The sequence below is a fragment of the Myodes glareolus genome, chromosome 6 (genome assembly GCF_982192425.1).
Source record: "Myodes glareolus chromosome 6, mMyoGla1.1, whole genome shotgun sequence".
NCBI lineage: Eukaryota > Metazoa > Chordata > Mammalia > Rodentia > Cricetidae > Myodes > Myodes glareolus.
Window position 1 is genome coordinate 34568776 of NC_142031.1, and position 22649 is coordinate 34591424.

At 41.0% G+C, this 22649-nt stretch overlaps 1 protein-coding gene across 3 annotated transcripts in view; it reads left to right on the forward strand.

The window, feature by feature from the left end:
• Ctnna2 (catenin alpha 2) overlaps positions 1-22649 on the forward strand; it is a 1097293-nt gene that overhangs the window by 724017 nt on the left and 350627 nt on the right. The gene's annotated exons all lie outside the window — the stretch shown is intronic.

A 22649-nucleotide genomic window follows, 5' to 3' on the forward strand; every position in this document is an offset into this window, starting at 1 on the left:
TTGTCTACCCTCAGTCCTTGATAGATAGGAGTTCATACAGCAATTAAGTACCCCTCCAATCCCAACGGGTCTATAGGTAATCTATCCTCTTACCAGAGACCTGTGATTATCTACTTAAGAGAAAACAAAACAAAAACAGCAACAAAAAAAGAGTAACAACATCCTCAAAGATGACTGGTAAGCCTGTGTCGCCGGGAGTCACAAGTTAAGGCGTTTTATTGTTTTTACATTCCTGTCGTTTCTGCCTCTAATGAACTCCAAATAAATGGGCATTACCTGTCCCTATTACTTTGCTAGGAATGATGGTGGGTTGGGAGATCTACCAGGTAAAGTAGTGACTGGTCAAGCCACTAGACTGGCCCTTAGCAACGAAGTTGAAAAGATCAATGGTAGAACTGAGGTCACCAAAGGCAGGTGGCACTTTTCAGGAAAGTCCTATGAACAAGGGTATGAATCATTTCATTTTGTATTCCTCTGAGCTCTGCCGTGGTCATTCATCTCCAAGATGCATCATTTAATTGAAAAGAACACAAATCTGAAATGTCCTAGACATCACATGCTGCCTTAGGAGCTAAGGAGACATTAGAAAATCAACCCTCTCCATTCTGCACATGACGAAACTGAGGCCAGAGACATCTGGAGATTATTCAAGGTCGTACACCTTCTTACTGACACAAACAGATCTTTGCCATTCCTCCTCAGAGCTGTGTTCTTCCTTTGCCAGTCTAGATGGTCACTGGTCCTCTCTCTGCCTCCAACCCAGCTCTGGACTGGGCCCTTGGCACTTCTGAGTTGCTGCAGAGCACTTTAACAGACAGAGAAACAATTTCATCATCAAGTGGTTTTACCCCTTGCCAAAACAATTATTTCTGACAGCATGCCGACTGATTGAGCCATAAACTCTAAAGGGTTGGAGGAGCAGGGCTGGGCAGGCACAAGCAGGGGTAAACAGTGGCCAGCCATTCAGCAAGTACTGTGAGCATAAGGCACCCAATCCCCATGGCTGCTAGGAAGAAAATCCTTATAATGCATGCAGCTTGGCAAAAGGATGAGAGAGGCTGCCAAATGGGCAAGAAGAGGTCCTACTTTGGATGTCACTTGATTTGTAGAGCTGGTACATAGAAGCAGAGAAGAGTTGAGTGTTAGCAAAAAAAGAAAGAGAATAAAATTAAATGCACTGCATTTATATGTGAGTTTTCTTCTAAGTATGCCACTCAAAGTGTAGAAGATGCTTCTAGGCTGTAATTAAGAAATATATATACATGTATATTTATACATATATATAGTTTTTCATGCTATTATGCTGCAAATCATTTCGTCTGCATGGTATCTTTAAGCCCTTCTCACCTCTAATGTGGCAAGTTGTATCTTTTCTATCCTCTTAAATCCCTTGGCAGAGCTGTATACATTAACAGATTGAAATGAGCTTTATTGAAATTTAGCTATTCTAAGTCTTCTGAGTTGCAGAATCCCAATTTATTATGTATTTAAAGCATAGCAGCACTGATTAAATCAATGCAAATTAGGTTAAATAAGAACAACATGAATCAAGTGTTTCAGCAAAGTTGAGTTGAGAAACGACAACTTTTGAGTCACCACAGCAAGTTGATATGGCTGTTTTTCACAAATTTTCATTTCATTCTTCTAAGCACCCAAGATACTGAAATGCGGGAGAAATGTACTTACCTTCAGTTACTTTTGCCTGTCTTTCCTCTTTGCCTGTCTTATGAGAAGGCTTAACCCATCAAGTAGTAATGCGAGCACCATATTCTCGGTCAAGTTCTTTGTTAAGGATAATCGCAGATTTGTGTTGCCCGTTGTATTCTTCGTTTGTTGGGTAGCAGGAGAGCAGTGTTCTGCATACCTTAAAATCCCTGTTGATAGTTGGCATATTTGTATAAGGTAGAAGATTGGGTCAATCTTATTGAAGTAATATACCATCAATTCTAGAAGCTAGGTATACATCAAACATACAATCTAAAACCAACATGCAAACATGGGTTTGTGAGTGAAAGCCTGAGTCTCTAGTGTGGTGTCAAAAAGAGTAAGTGCTGAAATATTATTTTAGCACATCAGAAAGAAGTCTGGGGTGTTCGGGTATGATTCTGATTGTCAAGGCAAATCTGGTGGAGAGGTAGAAGAGAGAAAGCTTTGTGTAGTTGGAGAAGCTAGACGTATAGCTTGTAAAAGGAAAAACTAGTTTGTTATTCTTTCTCTCCTCAACCTTATAAAGCAACCCTTACCGAATAAGCCCTCTCATGTTTTCCTGGTGCTTCATGTTGTGATGTGGGATGGAGGTAGTCATTTAATTATTATTGTCACCCCTTTCAGCTAACCTGAAAGCCACTTCCAATTTGTTCAATTAAGTCCAAAGAGTCTATGAGTCTACAAGTTACAAGTAGAAAGATTCTGAAATGGGGTTGGGGAGTGAGTGGGTAAGATTAGAGGCAAGGTTGAAGACCTAAATTCAGAACCCCAACACCCATGTATTGGCCAGATGTGGTGATGTGTACTGTAATCCAGTCTCTGGCACTGGAGTCAAAAGGATCCAGAAAGCTTGTTGGTCAGGCACTCTAGATTAAACAGTGAGGTTCAGCGAGAGACCCTATTTCAAAGAATAAGAGAAGTGATTGAGGAAGATATCTCAATATCAACCTCTGACCTCTCCCTCCATACACCAGTGTCGGTGAGCACACACACACACACACACACACACACACACACACTTTATGAAATTAATCTGTGCTTAGGCTGTCTTTCCTTCAATAGTCTTTGTCAATGTTCAAGGAAAGAGAAATTAAAATAGCAATTTTAATGTTCTGTCATTGCTGGTACCAGCCTGGACCTTGATCTTTCTGCTGTTGTCTTTAATTTCCAGTAGCAGTGAACCATGGCTTTTCTTTAAAAGGAAACACTTAGAGAAACTGGGGGAGGGTGGGAGTCACAGTTTCCAAAGCAGAGAATTAACCTCTTTGTTCCTCTGGGCATGCACCACACAGATGGTACTTTATGTGGAGTGTCACCACAGACGCATGTGAAACCCAGGGGTGAGGACACTCAGACTTCTCTCGGGAGGTCTACTTAGGGGAAACAAATTAGATAGGGGAAGTCCCTTCTGATCAGACTGTCTGCTTCTCTGGAAAGAAGATAGTAATAGAAGTAATAACATGAAAGCCCCTGTTGTTCTCAATGAATGAACTCAATAATGCTAGTAAAATAAGTGAGTATGAGTGCCCTGATATCCTGGGCCTATTTATGAGTCCATTCAGTGATGGCTTGTGCACTGGGTTTTGAAATGTTAGGTGGACCTTTTATTTCATGTTCTATTTGGTGGCTTTTGTTCTAACCTTCAATATAAAGATCAAATGTCTAGGATTGCTTAACTGATTTCCATCCTCCCCTATCCCATGCAGAGTGGTCCCTCATTCTTTACCACTGTATTATCTGCTTACTTTAATGAATTTCTTGGTCCTAGTCATTCTATATGAGTGTGGCAATCATTTACAAAGTGGCCATTTTAGAAGGGCAAAGATTGCTAAATATCTTGAAGTCAAAACAAAACAGAAATATTGGCTCAGTTAGAATTCCTGTTCTGCCATTTCCATTGTTGCTCATTAGTTTTGTTTTGTTTTGTTTTGAGACAATGTTTTCATATGTAGCCAGCCTGAATTTGAACTCCTTCTGTAGCTCAGGATGGCCTAAAACTGGTGACTCGCTAGTGCTGGAATTGTAGGCATGAGCCACCATTTGGAACTTGTTTTGTTTTGTCACTGTGACTTTCCACATGCCATTCTCATTGTCAGTCAAATAGGTCACAGGATGGCTACCTGCAAGGATACTTGGGGGAGCTTACTCAGATGACTCCTGTTAAAGCTGTGACTCAAAACAACAAGCTGGGACAAGTAACCTCAGAACTTGTTAGAAATGAAGGATTTGGGGGCTGTTCTCAATCCCAGCACTTACTCCTAACACCTAAATAATTCAATAAGTTCATTAAATGGGAAACAGATCTGAGAATGTAACTCAGTTGGCAGGTTGCTTGCCATGGATGCATGGAGTCCTGGTTTCTGTCTCTCATTTCAGGTAAAGCAGATGTGGGCGGTGCCAATCTGTGATGGTAAAGCAGAAAGATCTGGAATTAATGGTCACCCTTGGTTACATATCCAGTTCTAGGCCACCTGTAGGATGCAAGAGACCCTATCACAAGTAGAGAAGGAAGAATAAAGGAAACCAAATGAAAATAAAACCAACAAACAAAAAATTTGAGAAGCATTATGTTGAAGAACTGTCCAACTCTAACCAGAAATGGAAACCCACTCCTCCTTATTGATTCCTTAGTTTTGTAACTGAGGAATGGAAGGGACAAAAATGTTACGTTATAATTTAATTTTGGTGGTAGAGTTTGGTCAGACAAACTGACCCAACTGCATTGTGTCTCTCCTCCTATGTTTTAGGAGCATGTAGTACAGGGTCTATGTCTATCACGGCCTCCGGTCCAGAGGAGGCATTCTGATAAGGCTTGATTCTATAATCAGTATAGGGAAGACACTAAGCATTCATAGGGCTTTCTGCCAGTTTGCTTTTACCTTTCATCTTTAGGATTTGATGATGTTCTGACATCTGACATAAGACTTCGACTCCATGGTGACTGATCTAAGGGCAACACTCTATCTTGTCTCTCCAGACTTCCAGTCATAGAAGGAACAGGACAGCAGGGGTTCGTGAGGGGAGGACAGGCAGAGGTGTTTAAGAACTGTCTTTCCAGAAAAAAAAAAGTTTGCTTACATTGGTCCATTTCTAAGCAACACGATTATGCCACGTGTATATTTTGTATGCAGGTATTTGTTATATAAAAACAAAAATTAGAGAATAAAAGCTAAAAGTAAAAACTCAATTGATAGTGACAAGTAAGGCAACTAAAACCAGCAACCCAGAAATGAACCATGGAGTCTGGGAGATATTTTGTACATGAATTTGTCTCCTCTTGCCCAGTGCTTAGCTTGTTACTCTTTTTAGGGCCTTGTGAAATATGCTGTGATAATACAGTCATATGTATGGACCTTGCACATTTGAGGAAACATGACCTCATGCTTTTATTTTGGAACTAGGTTCAAAGGGTGTGGGATTTTGAAAGCATTGGCAGTGTATGCTCCCAGTGATCTTTCTGGAAGGTTATGCATGTTTGTTCCCCAGAAGCTCTTTCTCTGCTTTCTTTTCCATTTCAGAAACCGCTGTGCACTGCACATTGAAACACACCTTGGTGTGTTCTCCAACCAGCTGAAGGAGTGACTGAACACTCTGCCTGTGTGTTCTTGACCCCTGCCAGCTATCCTTTCTGACACCCAGTGTTCCACTCAATCCTGAGGAAGAAATTCTCACTGCATAAAGACAAGTGGGCTTTTGGGACCTTCAGTTTCTTCTGATTGTCCTGACGGTTATTAACAAGACAGCCAAGTTATTCTCACAAATGTTGTTGACCAACAATTTCCTAATCTCGTGTTACTTAAAATAGGCTAAGAAGGGGTTAGCATGATGTCGGAGCAGGTGAGGGTGTGGATGGCCAAATTGGAAAACCTACATTTGATCCCTGAGGTCTACATAGTGAAAAGAGAGAACGTGCCACACGCACACGCACACACACACACACACACACACACACACACACACACACACTCGTAAATAAATGTAAAACAAAATAAAACTCCTCAGGAATAGGCCTGTTATTTTCCTAATTTGAAGATCCTCTACCTTCTACCTACATATGTAATGGGTCAGATATGAGGTACCCTATGCACATGATGTAGAGATTATCACATAATCTGATAATGTGCCTGTGTCTTTCTTAAGGAAGACTGGTATACTTGCTGGTTCACAGACATGTCTGTTGAGCTGAGTATTTGATTATTTACCTAACAAATAGCCCAAGGAACCTGAAGTAAATATAGAAAATTGGTCATATTATCTTAGGAGATAGGCAACAGTATTTCACCTGGAAGGCCCAGATTTTTCCAGATGGGGTCACACAGGCTTATGCCATTTATGCATGGTTTTCCTCCATGAATCTACTTTCTATGGGATTCCCTGCGCCCAGCATCCATAAGCAACCACACTCTGTGGAATTCCAGCATATTCCAGCATATTCAGATTACTTTATCTCTTCCTGCAAACTGTCTCCATTCTCAGGAACTGCCTTTTAATCTTCCACAGAGAATGCCTTTTTAATTATTTATCAAATATTTCTGTTGTGTTTTTTTCTTCTTTGTTTTAGGTTAAGTGGAGAGTCAACTGAGAATATGCTAGAAGTTAAATATGGCCCATACTTTCTGTGGTCCTTGAACCTGAGGGGAGCTGTGTACCAAAAATGCATGGTTTATGCTGAGGCAAAGATATAAATTATGATTTTGGTGAGAGATTTATCTAGATAGTTGAACAAGGCCAGGTAGAGAAACTCAACTCAGAGGGGGAAAAGAGGGCTGGGAAGATGGATCTATGAGTAAATATGCTTTGCTGTGCAGTCCTGGTGTGGGGCGTTTGGATCACCAGAATTCACACAAAACTCAGCCATATTACAAACATCTATAATCGAAATGTGTTCCTACAAGGAGGTAGAAGGCAGAGATGGGAGAATTTTCCAAAGTTAATAGGCAAACTAGCCTGGCATATCAAGCCTCACTTAAGAGACCCTGCTGCAGGAAACTGGAAAGAAGACAAGGACCAACACCTGGAAGTTGGCCTTCCAAGCTAAACAGGAGCATTATGGCATGTGTGTACTCACACTCACACAGAGGAATGAGCACAACACACGTGTGTGCAAGTGAGTGCACGGAGGCAGGAGAAACTGGGGTGTGGATTACTGGGTCAGCAAGGGGACAGGATAACTCCAGTTAGTGGCAAAAACAGAAACTCTGGGATCTACTGGGCTGCAAAGAGTGTGGGTACCCATGCACATAGGTGTAAAAGAGAAGAGAGAAAGGAGCCAAGAGACTGGATGGTGGATTTAGAGCTTGGTTGAGCAGACTTTCCATCTGGCATTTGAGTTCTAAAATGTAGGTTTGAAGAAGTGCAATTCTGATAATGTTTGTAAACATAAAGGGCAAGCAAAGGCTACCGGGAGCAAGGGGAGCATTTGGAGGCCACCCTATCTGTTAAAGTGTGACAGTACATAGGTCTGAATGGATAAGCACTGAAGATGGACAGGGCAGGCCAGAGGCAATGGTTGTTCTGCAGTGGAAATGATGGTCTTTCAAGTGACATTTTCCTCTGAGAAATAATTTAAGATGATTTCAATAAGTGTGTATTTTGTGGATAGAAGAGAGGCAGTGGAGAGCATGAAGCACACCCCATTTGCTAAGAGAGAGCAGTTGAAGGTCTGAATAGATGTAAGGGCTGAATAGATGCTACACCGGGAAGTGCTTGGCAATTGTAGTGGTCAGAGGAGATACAAAGCTCTAGCAGGAAAGATTAAATAGGAATGGTACAGAGCCAGAGACCACCTGATGTTGGTACATGGAACTACACCATAGTCCTCTAAAAGAGAAGCATTAGCCACTTAACCACTGAGTCATCTCTCCAGCCCTGCTTCTCCGGGGCTTCATCATAGCAGTGAGAAAAGTAGTTACTGTACCTACACACTGCTTGTTTTGACAAAAAGTTATTCTGAAAACAAAAGTTTTCTTCTATTAAGATAGGGTTTACTCGGTGTGCAGAATGCCTCTAGAGAAAGTAGAGCCTTTTTACAAATTGATAATTCTCAACCCTGAAGAACACAAGGCAATGGAAGCTAAGTGAGGGAGAGTTTAATTATTGTGAAACTGTTCATAGCAAAGGCCCCATTCATATGTAAGCACAACTATGGAGCTATTATTAGTGTTATTTCATGCAGTGGATTACAAAAGAAAAAACATACTTCAGCTCAATAGGTTTATGAACCAATTCAAATGGTGAGCAGTCACCAACCCTTGGGAAGATGTCTGATTGGATAAACCAAGCTAAAGAAGCATGTAGACTTGGTATTGGCCACTGAAGGACTCTGTCAGTAAGGGGATGGTGTTAAATGAATCCTGCCCCAAGAGGGTTTGTCACTGATGTCTCTTCTCAGGCTGAGAGTGTCCCTTTATAGGTAGACCTTATGCCACCTTCTCAGATATGGAACAAGGCAGGGGTGAGACATGTCGTTCAACAGAGAGGACTATATTTGTACCGTTGACAGAAGAATCTGAAACATCTAAAACTTATTGAAAAGAAATTTTGAGATTTCTCCTATGAAGGAGAAATCTGTTATACTATTTAACAAAGCTGCCCATGTTTTCAAGGTTGTAAAATAAGAAAAAAAGGGAACTTAATTATAATATTTAAAAAGGGATGAAATGCTATTTCAATAATTATTTATATCAATTTTCATTATTTAACAGTAAAATAAAAAAATAGAGATTTAAGGCAAGAAGGAAGGGGACACCTAAGTACAAAGATCTTAACTGCTTACACTTTTAACAACAACAAAGCAAAATATCTCAGTGTGGAGTCCTTAAAGCAATAATGATTTTGTTTAGCTCCAATTTCTGTGTAGGGACTGAGGTTATCTTCCTTTGGGGCTGGTTCACTGGGGTCAGCAGTGTTGTTTACACAAGTGTTTGCCAGAGATGGGAAGATCCAGGATGACTTCACACAAGGATGGTAGTTGGAGGTAATTAGCCATCTTTGATTGCCAGAGACTGGATGAGTGCTCTCTTCCACAGTGTTGCATTCTCCAGCAAGTAAACTTGGGTACAGTCCTAGGACTGCAGGCTTCCAAGGACAGCAACAGAGATCTCTCAGCATTTATGTGTTTTTTTTCCAGTATGTATCACCTAGCAAATGCTGCTACCTAAGCTAATGACCAAAGCTAGTCATATGGTCAGTTTGACTTAAAAACTAGGGAAATGGGTTCCCCATCTTAATGGGACTTGAAGGGCTTATAGTTGTTTCTGCAAACTAAGAATAGCAGCACGAGTTTGATGTCACTTCTAATGCAAATACTAAATGCTGTCAGGTGGTTTTTATGTCTTAAGTCTTCAGAAGTGTCTTCTGTAAATACCAAGAACCAATGGTGTTGGTGTCAACCACAGTGCATCGGAAACACTGAGTCCTGGACTCAATTCAAGACAGAAGGATTCAGAAAAAAAAATCTCCATTTTCACAAGATCCGTAGGTGATCCATAAACCCGCTAAGATTTTAGAAGCACTGTGGCTTTCTGCTATTCCTCATGATTCCCCTTCGTGCAGTTGCTATGCTGTCCTGGTGAGTGATAGATCTTTGATTTTTAAAGGTGCCAAAACTGTTTCCTTCTGCACAATTGAAACAGAACAAACACAGGTTGAAACAGTAAAACAGGTTGCTTCACAGCATGAATAGCAAGAAAGAAAGGGGATAACATTTTTCTGCTAAGTTGTCCATTGCCTATAAAAATTTGAAATTTGAAATTAAAATAACACAATATAAACATTTAAAAATATAAATCACATCTGACTGTAAAACAACCATTTAAATGTTAGAGCAATTTCACACAATCAGGTCAGGAAAGATAGGCTTGAAGTGATCTTCTTTCTGCCCAAACCATTACTTAACTGGACTTTGGTTTTCTGGTGGATTAAAGATTGCCTCTCTAATCTTTAATTGATAGTTTAAACATCTGTAGAACATGTACATACCCCCGAGAAATTTTCAGGATTTTTGTCTAAGTACCAAGCAAGACTAGCAGAACTCAGCAAGTAAGTGTGTTATAAGAAATACAAATGTCCTGTAGCTTAGAGGAGATTCGTCATTTCCCAGGTCTCAAGTAAGGGATGGAAGCAGTGAGCTGTCGCTAAAAACAAGTTTATTTCACCTTGCTTTGTACTCACAAGTCACATCCAAAATATGTGTGGCTTTTCTTCCCCCAAATTTTGGACTTTACTTAAGTCAAAGAAACTGACTATAACATCCAAAGACATCTTCCTTCTTGGTTTGCCTTTGAGACAAATGGGGAAGAAAAGAACAAGGAGATTCAGTTTCTATAAAGTCAACGCTGTCCTTCTGTGTGATGTTTACTTTGGATTTCCCCATTTTGAAACATGGAGTATGCTCTTTGACTGATGCTATCTGAATTATTTTGGGGGGTGGGGTTCTCTTGCTAGTCATCAATCAACTTACCATCAAGGCTAAGAAATATCTATTAAACAATCGGTGCAGGCATACTCTAGGTGTGTAGTAGGGAACTAGACTAAGTAGACTTGTAAGCAGACATCAACCTTGATAGCTAGGGAAAAATTTAAATAAAACTATGCAGAAGAGACTAAGGGATGAGATCTGATTCATGAAAAGTTAGGCAGGGTATCTGTGATGGTGAACTTTGGTCGACAGCTTCACACAAGCTAGAGTCACCAGGGAAAGAGTGGCAGTGAAGAAGTGTTGGCTATGATGAACCGGTTAGCCAATGGCTTTCTCTATGGAGGGGGGAGTTGTCTTAATTAAATTAATTGAAGTGGAAAGACTCAGGTCACAATTCCACAGGCAGAAGTACTAAAGGATATGAGTAGAGACACAGAACCGAGCAGCAGCACGCAAGCCAGCGTGTATGCACTCATCTCTGCTCTTAGCCGTGTACATGACGTGACTAGCTGTTGGAAGTTCCTGCCCCCACTTTCCCCGATAATGGTGGACTGTAACCTGAATTGTAGCCTGAAATAATCCTCTCTCTCACTTAGTTGTTTCATGTCAGTATATTTTATCACAGCAACAGAAACGAAACTAGGACAGTATCTCTGAGGTGTCACTTGAGTTGAAACGTGACAGTTGAATAAGAGACCGCTATGGAAACTTTGAAGACCCGAGAGACCCTGCGTAGGGAACGGCATGGTCCGCAGCCCTGAGACCCAGGCAAACCGTGTTACAGTAAATGAAATGACTAGAATGTTGGAGTGAATGAGGTTGAGGTAGAAATTCATCCTCAAGGAATCCATGCACCTTTTTTTTTTTATAAACCTTCACAAGTGTGAACAATTTCACCACCAGCAGCAAAGTATTTTATAGAATGATCACTCTGTTTCAGACAGTAAATCAAAGCATTTTAATGACTTAATTCCATTTATAGATCAGAGAATCTGCCATGTTACCATTAAAAGAAAACCAAGGCACTGAATATCTAAGCCATTTTCCTTATCTGGAAGTGATGATACGAAGTAATTTTTTTTTCACATTCCTTCCATCCTTTATGGAGTAACTAAGAGACCTGGAAAGCAACTGGCCTTGAGACTGTGAAGCCTTGCTTGATTCCTCTACCATCTTCTGTTCTATGGGGTTCATCCAGCACGGACCTAACAAGAAGGGAGAGGAGGTAGTTCAGACTTCCTTCTGGATTCCTACTCCTCTCAGCCCCCTATAACCATCTGTTGCTGTTTGCACAGAAAAGGACAGAACAAAATAGAACGACCACACATATTCAGAAACCTCATTTTGAATGTGGGAGTCCAGATTCATTAGCAAGTTCCTCAGACTTTCTCTGTACTTTACAGTACAATCTAAACATAGCCCAGTGAAGTCATGGCGACAAGTGATGACCAACTTCCTCGTTAGAATGGCATCCAAATACGTCATTTTCTACATCATCCTGGTGTCGTTTTCTTCAACTGGCTGGTGTTCTCAAGAACCTCTAAGTAAATAATGTCTATTCTGATCATCTATAGACACTACACTGGCCTGCAGATTCTGACTTCCTCTTAGTCTACACCCTTCACTCTAGATGCCTGCCATGCTCACTCTTGACCAGTCACTCATCCAGCCACAAACACTTATGTCCTCTAGACGCACCTGCAGTACTGCTTACTTTTCTTGTTGTAATAAAATGCCTGGTAAGAAGCAATTCAAGGAAGGGTTTATTCTGGCTGACAATTTCAGGGAATATATTCCAACAGGGCATAGAAGAAATGGCCGCCGAAGCAGAAAGCTGTTGATCACATTGTGTTTGTAGTCAGGAAGCAGAGAGCAAACGGGAACGGGAACTGTGCCCTAAAATTCAGGAATGCTTCCAGTAAGCCACTTCTTCCAGCAAGCTTCTGCCTCTTAAAGGTTCCACAGCCTTTTAAAACTCCAACTGGGGGCCAAGTGTTCAAACACAAGAGCCATTGGCATGCATTTCACATTCAAATCATAGCACCTGCTGAGTCAGCACCCCTGAGGTGGGTACATAGTAAGTGCTGAAGTGTATGAAATATTTGGGATAGCGCTTTCTCTCTGAAGCCTTGACTCCTTCTGACGGAAATCACAGTCCCAGAAGCCTGGATGTATCTCGCCCTCTGTCTCCCGTTCATCCTAAATTAAGTGATCCATTCAATCCGGTCTTACGCTGCTCTCCAGATGTTTCCCACGCCCACCCACACCCTTTTAAATTTTCTCATGAAATTTCTCAATAGCAAACTCACTCACAGTGTACTTTGAGTGTAGTGAACATAGAGCCCAGTGTATATGTATCAATTCTGGCTTAGTGCCTTATTAGTAAGTCCTTTCAGCATACAGCAGAGACGTTAGATAGGATGTCTAATAGCCCTTTCATCTCTCTCATTCATGGATTTCTTAATTTGGAAAGAAACTCACAACAGCTGGTGAATGTAGGTTATCCTCAGCATAAAAGTATCGGGGGCTTGTTTCAATGCCATCATTTTAAAACTATATATGTGGAGGAGAATTTGTGTGATATAACACTGTACCAATTTATAGATAGGAACCTTAAGATTTTGAAACAAAATTGTTAAGCAATGTGACTGAACCTTTCATGTGAAGTTAAGCCTTGAAGCAAGTCCTTGGCATAGACAGGTATGCTGTCCTGTCCTACAGAGCAATGTTAACTGAAGCCTCTAATTCTTTGACTGTTCTTCCTGACATTAGACGGCCAACATGGGCAAGCTCTGAATGATCCTACAAGAAGGTTTTGGTGTATTTGTGATTTAAAAATCCTTTTTTTTAAAAAAAATTTTTTTTCTTATTCTTCACGTTATGTAGGAGTGTGTGTCGGCGTGTTACTATGTGCATATGAGTGATGTTGCCTGCAGAGGTCAAAGGTATGGGTGTCTTCTGGAGCGAGAGATACAGACAGTTGTGAGCCACCCGGAACAGTTACTGGGAACCGAACTCAGGTCCTCTGGCAGAGACACAAGTGCTCCTAACCACTGAGTCATCTCTAACCCCCTGACGGAGCAAGTCTTACCTGAAGATTAAACCAAAGTAGGATGTTGTGAGTTCATTTCTATAATCAGAACTGCTAACAGTAGGGGACTCACTCTTTATCAGTCCCTGGCACACAGAAAGGCCCAGCCTGTCTTGATTCCTTTGCAAAGGCTGATTGTGGTCACATGGTCACTATCCTGTGTAGATAAGCCCTCACTTTAGAAATAGAAAATTACTTAATGGAATTTAAACCGATCTACTGTACTTAATTTCAATATAATTGGCATTCAAAGAGTCTCTTACCTGTTTGAACATTATTTACTGGGAATCAACCACTTGTTTTCAATACAATTGCCTGACAAGGGCTTGGGAAAGCGTCCAGTTTTTGAAGTGTCATTGTTAATGTTGTTAGCTTTGTTTCAAACAACTGTCTAGTAGTTGGACAGAATGAGACTGGCACATTGCCAAACGGGCCACATAAGCAGGGATTGCTTCTTTACGTAACATGGAGACAAGTGCATCCCTCCTAGACCTGCAGACATTACAGAGACCTGAGAACATTTCTGAGATGGACGTATATGGCTCAGGACATTCTTCAACCATTGTGGAGAGCAAAGTAATGCTTGCTTTGATGACTTTACTCTTTCAAAAGCTAAAGTGGATGAAAAAAGAAAAGCAATTCCATGTGACTTGGGTGATCTAGTTGGAAGGACTCTTGTATCTGGGTCTCACAACTCCACTTTTCACTTGGGTTCCGGGCTACCCAGCATATCATCCCAGTTACCAGAAGAACTCCTGATTTACAAAGAACACTAAGTGGCATTTACCACCCACCTGAGCGCACTGGTGTCAGGAGGTTAAAGTGGGACATCTTCAAAACTCCCTTGGAATCATTTGATGTTTGTAGGAAGACATTAACAGCTCCTGACATGGGCCTTCTGCAAGTGAGTGTCTTTTCCTGTGGCCTGCTGGTCGGAAATGAGACAGTGTTTTCTATAAAACTATTTTGAGAACTGATAAGAGAGGAAATGCATGTTACAAAGTGATAATCAAAATGCCACAGAAGAATCTTTCTCTGATTCTGACATTTTCCAAGTGTTTTAATGCTGGCCATTTTTTTTAAATCCATTTAATATATTTAAGCAACTCAATGATTTATCTGTTAACCACCAGGACTATGGTTTTTTTTTTCATCTATAAAATGGGATGAATATCCTTGTCTTGATCCACAGCTTTTGAGAAAATAAAAATAATATGGTACAAATAAGTACCTGATTTTAACACTGCATCTAGGGCTGTATGGTACCTCTGTTTTCATAAGGACTGCTACTAAAACCGTAGACATATCCATAGATGACTAGTTCCTTCTTTCATTAACAAGGCAACTTAATTTCTTTGCAAAATAGAGTCTGGATTAGAGGACAGTCTTGGAGTTTCTCCTGATTTCATTTTTTTGCCTGATGGCCCTTGAACTTAACTCTGAGAATGAACCATGGCAGCACTTCTCTGGAATGGGAGAGTCAGATACCTGCCTTGTGGAGCAAGAGAGTCCCCCACAGCATTTGAATTCCCCATAGAAAACAGTGGCATAAAGAAGTAGATCTGGTTTTGTTTCTTATTCAACATAAGAATAAGGAAGGAAAGGCGCTTAGTATCCTGCCACTCTTGCGACAGAGGTTTTAAATGTTCTTAAGTAAATCACAGATTGAATGATTTTCTACTAAACATTTAGTGCTCTCTCCTCCTTCTCTGTTTTATTCTGCTTTTGAGACAGGGTCTCACTATGTAGTTTTTGCAGACCTGGAACTTTCTGTGTAGGCCAGGCTGGTCTTGAACTCTTAGAGATCTATCTGCCTCTGTCTCCTGAGTCCTGGTATTAAAGCCAAGAGTCACTGTGCCCAAATTTACTTGTCTCTTTCAAAAAGAGAACGAAAAAGAAAGAAAAAAGAAAGAGAGGGGAGAGAGAGAGAAGGAGGGAAGAAAGAAGGAAGGATGGATGAAAGGAAGGAAGGAAGAAAGGAAGGAAGGAAGAAAGGAAGGAAGGAAGAAAGGAAGGAAGGAAGATTTTAAACATGGCATTATACTACATTGGCCACGAAGGCATAATAAATGCACTAAGATCAACACTCACATTCATATATTTATGGAAGTTTTTTTAATGGACCAGATGGCACAGACATGTAATTATAAGCATCTGTATGACTTGTTAGTTTCTCTGGCATGCCCACATAGACAAATGACTATAAGAAAAGTTCGTAGCAGGCAGAACATGTTTAAAGACTCGATCACTTCTGTAGATAGATTTTGTTTGGTCTATCAGCTCACCAAAAATGACCCAGAGTCTTATTATCATAAAAGATTTGCTTATAGCTTAGGCTTTTCCCACTGGCTCTTATAGCTTAAATTAACCAATACGTGTTGCCGCATGACTGATGACTTTTACCTTTCTTCCTAAATACCTTGCTCCCTCTGCATCTGGCTGACAACTCCTCCTTTCTTATTCCTGATACTTCTCTGTCCCCAGAAGTCCTGCCTAACCTCTTTCTGCCTAGGTATTGGCCATTCATCTCTTTATTAAACCAATCACCATGAAACATCTTCACACAATGTAAAAGAATTTTCTGCAACACACCTCCAAAATAAATAATTAAATATCAAAGCCACCTGGGGTAGGAGCTCAGGGATTCAAATTTTTGAATATTTGATGGAGAAAATCTGGGAATTTCACATCATAGAAAAGTCTTTAATATGGCTGTCCAGGCATGACTGGTAGTCAGGAGGAGGTCTGCACTAAGCCTGGCTGATAGGATCAAGTCTTTCCCAAGGCAAATGGAGATGATAGGAGAAGTGCACAAAAGAAGGAAATCAGAGAGACTTGTAAAAACCATTGTGTGTCTAATATTTTTTAATATTTTCATTTATATGTAGGTGTATGTGTGTTCATGTAGAAGAGGTGTTGGATGTCCCTCGGGTTAGAGTTGTAGGAGACTGTGACTCCCCTGATATGGATACTGGCAACTGAACTCAGTTCCTTTGCAAAAGCAGTGCATTCTCCTAACTATTGAGACGTCTTTCTGGCCTCAAGCATTTATTATCCCTTTTGTTTATTACATACTTGCAGCATATTCTAAGAGATTCTGTGATGTTTCGTGGCGTCTTCCTATGCATGCGAATGAACTAGGGATCATTATGACATCTATCGTTTGTGTAAGCATATGATGAATCTGTGTTTTCAATCAATCAGATTTTTTTCTATTCTAAGCTGAGTTGATCATGGCAAGGTTTGCTTTTGCCAGTGTGTGTATGCATGTATTCATTTACACGAATGAATGGCAAAGAGTGGTGTTTCTGATGGCAGGAAATACCAGTGCAAGCTTAGTCTTTACTGTGACTGTATTTAATCAATACCTTATTTCTCCTCAAATGTTTTACAAGGTGAGCTCTGGAATGAGAGCTGATCTATACTCTAAGAAAAGCTATGGCCTTTCTGAAGATGTTCTATATTTCATTTTACTTTTTCAAGTGGATGGCTATTCCTTTGTCATAGGAAGCAACCCCACAACAAAAAAACAATTTTAAGTGTGGGTGCAAGGAGCTATGTTGCAGCTTAGTTGGTAGAGTGTTTCCTTAGGAGATTCGAAACCCTGTGTGTGGTCCCCAGTACTGCTTAAACCAGGAATGGTGGTATACCTCTGTAATCCCATCACTATCAAGGTGGAGGCAGGAGGATATTAGGACTGGATGAATGGCTCGGTGTTTAAGAGTTTAAGCTCTTAAACAGTATTTGAGCTGCTCTTTCAGAGGACTCTGGTTTGAGACAGCACACACATCTGACTATAACTACGGGTCCGGGGCATCTGAACTGCTCTCTTCTGCCCACCTTGGTCACCATGCATGTGGTACACAGACATACATGCAGACAAAAATGCCCACATGCATTAAATGATTTATTCTTTAAAGAGTTAGATAGGGAGGTTGAAGTCAGTTGGAGATGCTTCGGAGGAACATGAGAAGTAAAGAGGAATGAGTAGGACCAAGAAACTTTACATACATGTATGAAAATGTCAGTGAAATCCATTATTATGTGTAATTGAAATATGCTCTAAGAAACAAAAATGCACATGCATTTTAAAAGACGAAGCTTGAGACATTTCTAGTATATGCAGAATTTCACAGATCCTGTTAATTTTGTTTTCTTTCTCGAGAGCAAATTAATTGCTATCTGAGTGGCATGCTTAATTCTCTCCTTTCTATCCTATGACAAGATTCTTACTAGTTAGAGCCACTAAAGCACTCAGTATAGGTCACTGTCAATAAAATGCCAGGTGAATACAATGAATACAGCATTCCCTGAGGCCTTAAAACAGAGCCATGCATGGTCTAAGGGCGCTTTCCAGAATCTGAGTGATGGTTCATTTCCCTGAAGCCAGAGGACCTGTTTACCATTGTCATAGTAACATCAAGTTCGAGCCCACGTAGATTTAGTTCACAGTGGCACTAATTCCCTGGCACAGGCTACTGTGCACCCCACGGTGGTCGCCCACAGGCTCCCGCAATTTGAGACCATGCACCACTAAGCCCACGTGGCAGCCTGGCCCAGGCTCAGACAGACAGCCCCAAGCGCGGCCTTGCCTGCCTGCCTGCCTGCCTGCGTTACCATGACAATCAGAAAAAGAGCTTTGTGGAAATGGGTGCCAGGGTTGCCTTGTCCGTTTTCCAAAAAGGCTGCCACTTTTGCTAGTCTGGAGCATGTGAAAGAAAGAATCCTGCCAATGAGAGGCCAAATTCCAAAACCAGTCCCAGCACATTGCAATGCTCAAGAGAGTGGGCTGGGCAGCCCAATTCCTGGTCCTGGGCACTGGGAAAGCAGAGCTTAAATTTCCTTCTATGAAGTGCCAATAATTTGAGCACAGTAAATAGAGTATGTGGCATTTTAACAGAGCTCTGATTCTTATTTTAAGATTTATTTTATTTTTAATTATGTGTACGGGCATGTATGTGCTGGTGCCCTCGGAGGCAGGAGGAATCAGATCCCCTCAGGATCCTGAATCACAAGGTTTTGTGAGAGTGGATGTGGGTGCTAGGAGCTGAACTTAAGTCCTGTGCAAAAGCAATAAGCATAGTTTTGATTTTGAAAGTAGTCCTCGCTGGAGGTACCAGCCCCTGAAGAGGATGAGGGTGGGCTGATGATGGCAGCCACCTTGTCTTGGTCCTTTGGTACCGTTGGTATGAAAATCTTCTCCATACATAGCTCAACAGTTCCCTAATCTAACGACCCAGAGCATCACCCTTGGAAAACTTTAGCACCGTTATATCCCAACCTGCTTCTGGCCAGATCTGCAGAATGGCCAGGAGTTCTCATCTGAAATAGAATATCTAGATTCATAAGTTATTACATAGATCAATGGACGTGGTGCGACCTCTGATCTGTTTCCCTCAACCATTCCAGTTAGGCATCTTTCTCCATCCACATAGTCCCCTTTCTACTTTCGTGTCCCACCTCAGTTTCATTTTTGTTTTCTCACAATCTCTAAAATTCAACTCCTCTTTTCTTCCCCCAATTCTGCTCTGTTACCTCCTTCTTCCTTTCTCCCTCACTCCCAGATCCACCTTTTCCTCTAGCTCTCTCCTTTCTGTCTCAGTGCATTCAAGTCCATTGTCTAACACCATGGAGATCAGCTGGGTAGCATAGGTTGTGGCACCTGCCAGTTTCTTCCAGTCACACTTCAGAGAATCCCTAGACCACTGTGGGTCCTGGAGAAGGAGTAAGATTATCCCCAATAGGCCATTCATTTCATGGACTCGTGAATGTGAAATAAGCTCAGAATGTGAAATAACTCAGACAACTCTTAGTGAACGTTAGAGACATTCCAGTTTTAATAATGTTTAACAACCTCCTTATTGTATGGTCTCGTCTTGAAACTATAATTAAAGATCACCCACCAGTCAGAAGAAAAGAAAAGTATGAAAAAAATGGAGTTTGTATCAAAGAAAAATGCCAAATAACCTGTCTGAATTAATCCCCCCGTTATTATCTGGGCTGCTGTATTAGACAAAGATGGCCTTTGTAGCAAGAGCAGCACAAATATTACAGAATTACTTGTACCAGTTTCAATTAAAGCCAGTTAATGTCTGAGTACAGAAACCATCCGAGCCTCTCAACTAAGGTGCTTTTAATGTATTCTCCTGTCATTCTTCATGGGATGCTCCTGCAGAGGAGGAATCGTAAGAGATTCCAGAGCCATAGATAACATCTCAGGGGTCGCTTGCCTTCTTGGGGAGTGTACTTCCTCGGCCACAACGTGTATTTGAGGTCAAGGGCTACAATAAGAACTCTGACTATTTGGTTAAGCCCTTACTTAACATGTGAGCTAGTGTAAGGATTCCTATCTAGTCAGCCAACCAGCAGCTATTTATTAAAATGGTTTGTGTGCACATAGATTTGGGACAGTTAGGAGTAGGGAAAAGTTGAAGCAAACATCTTAACCTGTGGAGATGGGAGGCTAATTTCCAAGTAAATAACACTGTTTCACGAAATATGTGGACTCTATCACATCTGGACCTTTCCCACATCTCTTCTCTCACCTTGCCCTCTCGTATGGTTTTATTCCAGCACCCCTTTCTTTGACCTCACCCTTCAGTGCCAACTTGTTTTGCCAATGCCCTCCCCTCATCTTTGCATAGCCGTATTGGTTGCCACCTTGTCAGGATTTAGCATCACCTAGGAAACAAATCTGTGGACATGTCTGCTAGAGAGTTTCTAGATTGGGTTAATTGCAGTGGGAAGATTCACTTTAAATATCAGCAAAACATTACCATGCTGTGAAGTTCTGAACCAAAAGAGGAGGTGAGAGCAAGTTGAGCACCCTCATTCATGTGTCGGTTTCTTACTGCCCTGAGCCCCAGCCTCATGACCTCCCTCATAACCATGCACAAGATTCTCTCTCTGAGCCAAAATAAAACTTCCTTCTATGAGTTGCTTCTCTTTGAGATTTTATCTTGTAATGAGAAAAGCAACTGATACACCATGTCTGTCACTCAGTTTCAGTTTAGAAATTATTTGCTCTGGCCTCTCAGTCCACAGAAGTCTTTCAATTTTGGTTATAGCCCCTGCTTTAATGGTCTGCCTTGGCACGTGTTGCTGCTGGCTATGGTTTTCCTATGAATATAGGTTTCCCCTCCTCTGACCGTAAGTGAAGTTTCATGAGAACTCAGGTTTTGCGACCTTCCTTCTACCTGTATGAAAACAAGCATTTAAAATATATACATTAGGTCAGAAATGGTGGTACACACCTTTAATCCCAGCACCGTCAGTGACTGGTGGATCTCTGTAAATTTGAAGCCAACTTGGTCTATATAAATGTTTCAGGACCACCAGGGCTATGTAGAGAGACCCTTTCTCAAACAAAAACAATAGCAAAAAAAGGAAATACATTCATTAAACATACTACCGAACGGATATGTAAGTGGAAGAATGACTGACTTAGATGCTGTGCGTACGTGTGATGTAGAGCCTCAGAAAGACAGGCGGGTTCATTTCAGTTAAAGCAAAATTTGCCAATTGAATTATCTCATCCATTTGGCCATACATCGGTTACTCCAGCATTGGTGGAATGCTTAGCTTCAGTTTCTCCTTCTTGTTTTAGAGGTCATTAGCAGTTGTGGTGTGATTCTTAACTTCATTTCTTCTTTTTCTTGATTAAGGGACTGTGGAATGTCAGCAACTCTGACTAACCCAGCATCAGCGAAATCAGGTTCAAATGAGTGGGTTATTTTTCCCCCTCTATAACATGAGAAGGGGTAAAACTTTTTTTCCCCTTCACTGACAAAGAAGATGGTTATGGCTGATTAATCAGGCCATTAGACACAGTTTTGCTGAATTCTGTGCAAGCAATGATGAGAATTTAGCTTGAATATTCATGTTCTAAGTGCTACATAAGTTGGGAATGCTTATAGATTCACAGAATTGGAGAGCTAAAAAGGACTTTCGAGATGATTTAGACTCTGCAACCCATCCTCCATAGCACTCATAATTTTACAGCTTGAAAATATCAACACCCAGAGGGGTACAGCACTCGGTTTATGGTGTCACTTAGAACTGTGGACAAATTGAGAGTATCCGTTGAGAGTGCCTACTCCTCACAGTCCCTTGCTTCTTCTATTGAACTTAAGCTTTTTCTTTTCTTGGTTGTTATGTAAGCAGAAAGAAAAACCTGCACACATTGATTAGGCACACTTACAGAAGAAACCTAGTCTTCAAAGGCCCAATGGTGAAAGCAAGAAATACACACTGAAGGAATGTCAATGATGATGCGACATTTGAAGGGTTAGGACGCCATAACAATCAACTCTTTAAATATTACGTGGGGGCCCACAAGAAGGCAGAGAGTATGCTATTGTTGAAATTCCCACAAATATAGTCTACATAGCCCCCAAAGTGTCATTCTGAAACAATAGCACATGCCAGCTACTTGTTATCTGTTAACTGGCAATTCACAGCATGGGGAGATTCATTACCTAGACTCACTTTCCTCTAGCAAGTGTCAAATGTCATTCTTCCCCTCCTCCAGCAGATGGCAACTCTAGTCTTCTTGTCATTTTCTTTTTCCTCTGCTCCTCCACCTCCTCCCCCATTACCCACCTTCGCTTCAGAAGTTCATCTGTGTGCTTAAGATGATGGAGACTCAATAGTCCCATTCTTGGCTTTGCAATCACCACCTTTAGCTCATGACTCTCAAGCCCACGCTAAGTCGGGCCAGAAATTAAAAGAAAAAAATCACAAATTAGCAAGCAGCTCTAATTTAAGAAAAAGAGTTGAGGAAAAACTTGAAGATAAAGTTAGAGATTCTAAAATAAGATGTGCCACTGAAACTTTCCTTTTAAGGAAACGTAAACTATCTTCTTCAAAAGGAAAAAGAAAAAAAAAGAAAACCATTGATTTCTTTAGGTCTAGCCTTTCAGGACGACAGATTTGAATAGACTCTCTCGGTTTATTGATAGAAAATACCATAACTATCTTCAAGAATAATAACAAGGAATGCACTGTGGACTTCCCCATGATTTTCTTTTGGGTCTTCCTATGGTTTCTTCTCTTTCACTCCTCTCTCCCATTTATACAGTGTTTCAGCCAGAAAAAAAAATAAAAATAAAAGGCTCCATATGGCCCCTTTGTTACCTTGTTTTGTAGAAACTGTGGTTCTTTGTCCTAGTGTGTTGTTACGGCATTGCAAATGAAGGCCAGCATGTCCTTCCTTCCAGTCTTTGTCTCCACTCCTGCCACCTCGTTCCACTCTTACACAGAATTTGTACAAGTTAAAAATGTGTGCTATTCCCAGGGTCCAAGCCTTAGGGCAGCTGAAAGAAATCAACAAAAAACAAAAATTGCTACTTTTACATATATATGAATATGACAGACACAAATGACTACAGACAAGTGAATTTCTCGGTTTTCCCTTGTCTAAACCCCATCCCT